We start from the raw sequence: 6623 nt of genomic DNA on the forward strand, positions 1-6623 counted from the left end.
GTCTCGAATTCCTGGGCTCAAGTGATCCTTCTACCTCAGCCTCCCAAGTAGCTGGGATAACAGGTGCACACTACCATGTCTCACTTGGTCTTTACTTAGCAGATTTCAGTACTATCCCTTTCAGACACCTAATGTCTTCAGAAGCAGCCCACTGATGTGAAATTGTTTACCTAAGTCCTTAAGAGAGACTTGGGGTCAGCGCCCATAGCTCATTGGGTAGGGCGCCGGCCACATACCCTGAGGCTGTGGGTTTGAACCCAGCCTGGACCAGCTAAAACAACAATGACTGCTGCAACAACAACAACGATAACAACAACAAAAACAACAACATAGTCAGGTATTGTGGCAGGCACCTGTAGTCCCAGCTACTTGGGAGGCTGAGGCAAGAGAATCGTTTAAGCCCAAGAGTTTGAGGTTGCTGTGAGCTGTGATGCGCACAGCACTCTACTGAGGGCGACATAGTGAGACTCTGTCTCAAAAAGAAAAAGAGAGAGAGAGAGACTTGGTATTATTGCCAAAAAGAATCATATTAATAAGGAAGTCCATTATTGCTTGGAGAGTAGTGGTTTGATTCTTGAATGTGAAACTTGACTACAAGGCAGCACAGGGAAGTAATTGAGAGCATGGACTTGGGGTCTGGTTCTGCCTAGCTATAACCAGGGCAAATTATTTAATTCGATTTCCTCATTTATAAAATAGTACCTACTTCTAAGGGTTTCTAAGATTTGTAAAGTGCTTAGACTGGTGCCCAGTTCACAGTTAGTGCTTTGTATGTGCTTGTCATCCCCTAGAACAGTGGTTCTCAACCTTCCTAATGCCACAGCCCTTTAATACAGTTGGGTTGAGAACCGCTGCCCTAGAAGGATTACTAGTGACTTGGCTCTGAATTTCATGTATGGTGGGGAAAGATATTGGTAAGTGATTTTATTGAAGATCAGTGCACAAAATCCTCCGTCCTCCACCCCCTTGACAAGTCTGTGGACCACTTTCCCTTACCATCATTCATTAGAGTTGACCTTGGGCCCTGAAACCTGCATTGCTAATGAAAGATTTGAATGGATCTGGTTCTACATCAGTGTCAGTCAGTTTGGGCTGCCATAACAAAATACTATAAATTTGGTGATGTAAATAACAGAAGTTTATTTTCTCACAGTTTTGGCGGGCCTCACCTAAATCCAATTATTCAGAAAGTCTCCATCTCCAATCAGCACATTAGGGGTTAGAAGTTGAAATATTAGGACAATCCAGTCTTTATTAATTAGAAAAACCATGTGTACCAGACTTTTCTTTCTTGTGATGTTTGTACATGATGATAGGGGCAGGAAAAGAGAGACGTGTTTCCCCCTGCTGCCAAAACCTCTGTGCTTCTATATTCACCGGACTAAACGATACTGCCGCCCCTTGTGTTCTCCCTGAACCCCATCCAACCTTGCTTCTGAAATACTAGATCAAAATTTTCTTCCAAGAAATATTTATAATAATGCAATTGGAATGAACCGTATTATACAAATATTTGTCAGTTTTGAATAGCAGAGGAGTTCTTATAATATGAATTGGGTCCCTCCCAAAAGATATGTTGACATCCTTCATCCTAGTATTTCAGCATGGAACATTATGTGGAAATAGGGTTGTTGCTGATATAATTAGCCGAGATAAGTAAGGTCGTACTGTGGTAGAGGAGGCCCCTCATCCAGAATGACTGGTGTTTTCATAAGAAGATGGCCATGTGAAGACAAGATTGGAATGATGCGTCTCCAAGCCAAGGAATGCCAAAGATTGCTGGCAAAATACCAAAAGCTAGGAGGAGGCAGAGAAGAATTTCCCTGCAGGCTTAAGAGGGAGCGTGGCCCTGCCAACACTCTGATCTCAGCTTTCTAGTGTCCAGAACTATGAGACAATACATTTCTGTTGTTAAGTTGCCCAGTTTGCAGCCCCTTGTTACAGCAGCCTTAGGAAACAAATTCAATTGTCTGCCTTCTAGAATCGGAATGTAATAGAATAGTTAGATTCATTTTATATTCCTTTTTTTTGTGTTAATCTTTTTTACTTCTTTTTGACGTATAGTGAGAAAACAAAAAGTGATCAGAATTTGCTATTTATTTTTCAAAGTTCAAGTCTGTCAAAGTGAGCTATGGCAAGTAAAAGCCCCCAAAAGATGAAAGCAAACATGTTGTTTTATTTAATCCAAGAAAATACAGGAAGTATTTGCTGCATAGTATGGCTTAGTGCCAGAGGAGTTGGTGGGGAAACGGTTATAAGTGCATTAAAAATGACATTTACAGAATCAATTATCAAATTATTTGTGGAATGCCTTTAAAATTAAATTTTAATTCCCAGACCCCAAATCAAAGAACATTATTAATATTGCTTCTATTATTAATTATGCAAAGCAGGTGGAGGATGGCAGACACAAATAAATCAACACTTGGAGAGCAACTACTCAGTCTCAAAAATCACTCTAAGAGGCATCTTTGAAGTAGTGCTTCAAATAGAGCGAGAATATTGGAGATTTGTAGCGATTTCTAAACCCTCACACTTCACTAAAATAATCATTTTTAAGATTAAAACATTTCTTTACATCCTGTCGCATCATAAAACAAAACATGGCCTCTATTGACTTGTAAAACTCCAAGCACACCCAAGTTCATTTCCTTTCTGTGTAAGTAAACTCTGTGTTTAACATTGGAACTGAAAGTCCTAAAGGAAGAATGATGTGCAGAGTAAAGAAGACCCATTTGAGGTGTGACTTGCTAGTTAGTGCTCATTTACCTAGAACGAAAGGAAATATAGACCGGACAGTAAAGTGTTTTGCTCCCTAAAATTCTCATTGATAAGAGTCTGCTGCAAAGATCTGGGCAGAAAAATAAATGACACATAATATCGTCTCTCTTCTTCATAAATCCTAAGGAAGGGAGCTATGATTGCCTCTTCCCACCAGACAATTTTGATCCGGCACCTATTATGTGCTGGGGATGTAATGTTGAAATATATAATCCAAGTCCCCACTGTCACGGAGCTTACATTATAGTGGGGACTATACACACAAGGTAAGTATCTATTGTTCTATGATATGTTCTATCAAGTTGCTTGAACACTTTGCATTTACAATTGAAAGGATGAGGCCTGAGCAAGACAAAGACCCTGTCTCTACTAAAAATAGAAAAACTATCCGGGAACTGTGGTGGGCGCCTATAGTCCCAGCTACTCAGGAGGCTGAGGCAAGAGGATTGCTCAAGCCCATGAGTTTGTGGCTGCTGTGAGCTGTGACGCCACAGCATTATGGCATCTAACCCAGGGCGTCGGAGTTAGACTCTATCTCAAAAAAAAAAAAAAATACAATTGAAAGGATAAATTTTATCATGAAGAAGTGAATTTGGGCTGGGCGAAGTGGCTCACGCCTGTGATCCCAGCACTCTGGGAGGCCGAGGTCAGTGGATTGCCTGAGGTCACAGGTTCAAGACCAGTGTGAGCAAGAGCGAGACCATCTCTAAAAACAGCCAGGTGTTAAGGTGGATGCCTGTAGTCCCAGTTACTTGGGAGGCTGAGGCAAGAGAACTGCTTGAGTCCACAGTTTGAGGGTGCTGTGAGCTATGACACCAGAGCACTCTACCGAGGGTGACATAGTGAGACTCTGTCTCAAAAAAAAAAAAAAAAAGTGAATTTGGTCATTTCATTGAATTTATAAATTTAGGATCATATTTTAAAATCTGAGATCATTATGGCAAAAATGGGATGTGGTATATACTGCTAGTGCAGTTTATTTGTCAGCCTAACTTAAAAGAAATAACAATCAACGTTCTTGAGAATTCATTTTTGTTACACTGGAGTTCTTTTTTTTTTTAGAAATGGGGGTCTCACTATATTGTCCTGGCTAGTCTTGAACTCCTAACCTCAAATGATCCCCTTGCCTTAGCCTCCCAAAGTGCTAGGATTACAGGTATGAGCCATTATTTCCAGATGAAGTTCTTTTTATCTACAGCAAATATAAAACCTGAATTTTGTTTGGGGGGGCCTCATCACTCCATATTATTCTGCTAACATTGAATGGATAAATTTTGGAGTCCAAAAAAGTCCTAAATGAATACAAGTATAACAATCCATTTTCCTATAACAGAACAAAAGAGTTTGGGCCTTTCTTTTATCTCTTACATCTCCACGAAAGGCCCACTAGGAGAAAACACTTTGGATTTGGGTCATTTCATACAAGAATCTTCTCGTTTTCTTTACATTTCTTATTATAGCTGTTTTGGAGGTTCCCATACTTTCAGTCCTAGCTCTCCACTATTTACAGAGTAAAATCCAGACATTACCGTCAAATAATGTCAGAGATTAAGACAATACCAACATTTCAATCATCCATGCAAGATCACCTGGTCTTTTTGGAAAGAGAAGGAGGGCTCAGTTCCGAAATTATTGTGCTCTCCATTCTCCAAAGTACTGAAACTAACAGTATTCTCAGTTGCAAGCAAGATACAGCAAACATTCTTTTTTTTTATATGAAAAGGCATTTTATTATTACTATTTTACTATATAACATATTAATGAATATACCACATTGCATTTTCTCAAATGCCATATGAGGCCCATTTTTCTCTGATTCCCGGGAAAACCTCAGTATCATCTGTCCTTTGGAGGATTCTGTTTCTTATGACGAGTGTGACACTGTCCACAATGATACCAACGGTGCTTAGTAGTAAAGAACATTTTGCTAAGTTGTTCTATCATGGGTCCTTGTTCAAGGCGTTCACTTTTTTCTGCTAATCTGGTTTTCAGCACTTGGTCATGTGTTTCTTCATTATTACACACAGGATCTGGTAGAGGAATAGGTTTTGTGTGTTCATATGGAATGTCCACAGAAGGGTGGTAGCATACTATTGTCCTGCCTTCAGATGTCAAAGCAAGCTCTACTTTGCAATTATAGTCATCTGGTAGAGAAGAATATGTAGATTAATGACAAACACAATATAAAGCTCCATTTTGGATTGGAAATAAACGTGTCAAGATACTTCTCCTTGATATCACCCATTTTACTGCTGCTCCAGCCATGGTGTATCAAGATACTTATGAAAAAAGATGTTTTGAAGAAACAGTGCTTTTAAAATCTGCTTCTAAGAAAAATCAATTTTCATCCCTTGACAGTGCCTCACCGTGAGCCCGCCATCTTGTTTCCTCAAACATTCTTTAATAAATTTCTGTTTTAAAGAGAAAACAAATTTATTAAAGAATATTGAACGAATTCACCCAGAGAACAAAGCTTAGAGAACACCCAGCTGGAACAATGGCCCAGATCATGCTCCAAAAATGGTCGCGTGCAGCCACTACTACTGCTTTAGTGAATCCAGACACTGTAACTTGAACCACCTCCTTGAATCACGCACACAGAGACTAAAACCACAACCATAACACAACTCTGCTGCCTGTCTGGTCCTAGCTGCAAGGGAGTCTGGCAAAGTGAGTAACTGACATTTTCAGATTCCAGGGTAGGCTCCCCAGTGAGGGGATGTCTCTGATTGAGAAGAAGTGTCCAATACAATGGCAAATATCTCTTACTGGCTAAACTGGACATCAGCTTACTGTGCCTTGACGAACATATGTGTAAATTAGGAATGAGCTTGAGACTTTTGCTGTCTTTATTATATAACACAAATGAGCCAGCTCTGAGGAGAGGACGATTGTTCTCCCTCACTCACTCCTCTACGCAGCTAAATGCAATTACCTCAGAGTGACTTAACAGTGTCCAGCTGCATACCCTGAAAAGCACTGTGGCCTCAGCCTACAGGGGCTTCTGCATTTTAGCCAACTCCATCACCTGCAGTCTTGACTCAAATGCCACTTCCTCTGGGAATCCTAGAAATTTATCTGCGAAGTATTTCAGCTAATTCTGTCCCACGATCTATGCTCTTGGCTGACTACACGTACTGAGTGCTTTGCTTTCCCTTCCGTGGCACTTACACACCTTGTGATCTGGTCTGTCCACACTCCTAATCTCACTGGGCACCGCAGGACCTCTTTGGAGAAGGGGCTCATGTGGAGCTTGGAGCTGGAAGCTGTTTACTTCACATTTGAAATGAAGACTAAGACACTGCCAGCTTCATTATAAAGACGAGGGGCTTGTGGGAGTGGAACGTGCTCCCCTTCTCCCAGTAGCTTCCTTTCAGCTCTGCTCCTCTTTTCTTCTATGTTGACCCAGAGCACAGGCTCTGCAGCCAGATCTCTGCCCTTCCCCAGGTGAGCAGCCTTCCTAGGAGAGCGTGTTCAACAAGTGACTTTACAAACGCCATGGGGTTGCTGTGAAGAATAACTGTGTTAGTTATATAAGGTGCTGGCAATGGGGCCTGGCACCTCTTAAGGCTATTTTAGCTGTTATTCTCTCGGCCTTCTAAAGGACAGGTTCTATCTTGGGTGTCTTTTGCATTCACCTCTGCCCACCCTTTCTCCCAGGGCCTTGCTTAAGGAGAGAATGACCAAGTCTACTTACGTGAGACAGGATCTGGAGGGACGCTGGGAGGTGGCGCAGTAGACAGTGGTGACTTCCTGAAACAGCAATAAGATCACTGAGGCATCCAAGTCACAGGGCTTCCCCAGGTTTCTGGGACAAAGGTCAGGAATGGAGTCTAGACTAA

General features: G+C 41.3%; 1 pseudogene; it reads right to left on the reverse strand.

The window, feature by feature from the left end:
• Window positions 1-4617: 4617 nt before the first annotated feature.
• Window positions 4618-5046, reverse strand: LOC128575816 (39S ribosomal protein L42, mitochondrial-like; annotated as a pseudogene).
• Between the last annotated feature and the right edge of the window lie 1577 nt (window positions 5047-6623).

The sequence above is a fragment of the Nycticebus coucang genome, chromosome 23, assembly GCF_027406575.1.
Source record: "Nycticebus coucang isolate mNycCou1 chromosome 23, mNycCou1.pri, whole genome shotgun sequence".
Lineage (NCBI taxonomy): Eukaryota > Metazoa > Chordata > Mammalia > Primates > Lorisidae > Nycticebus > Nycticebus coucang.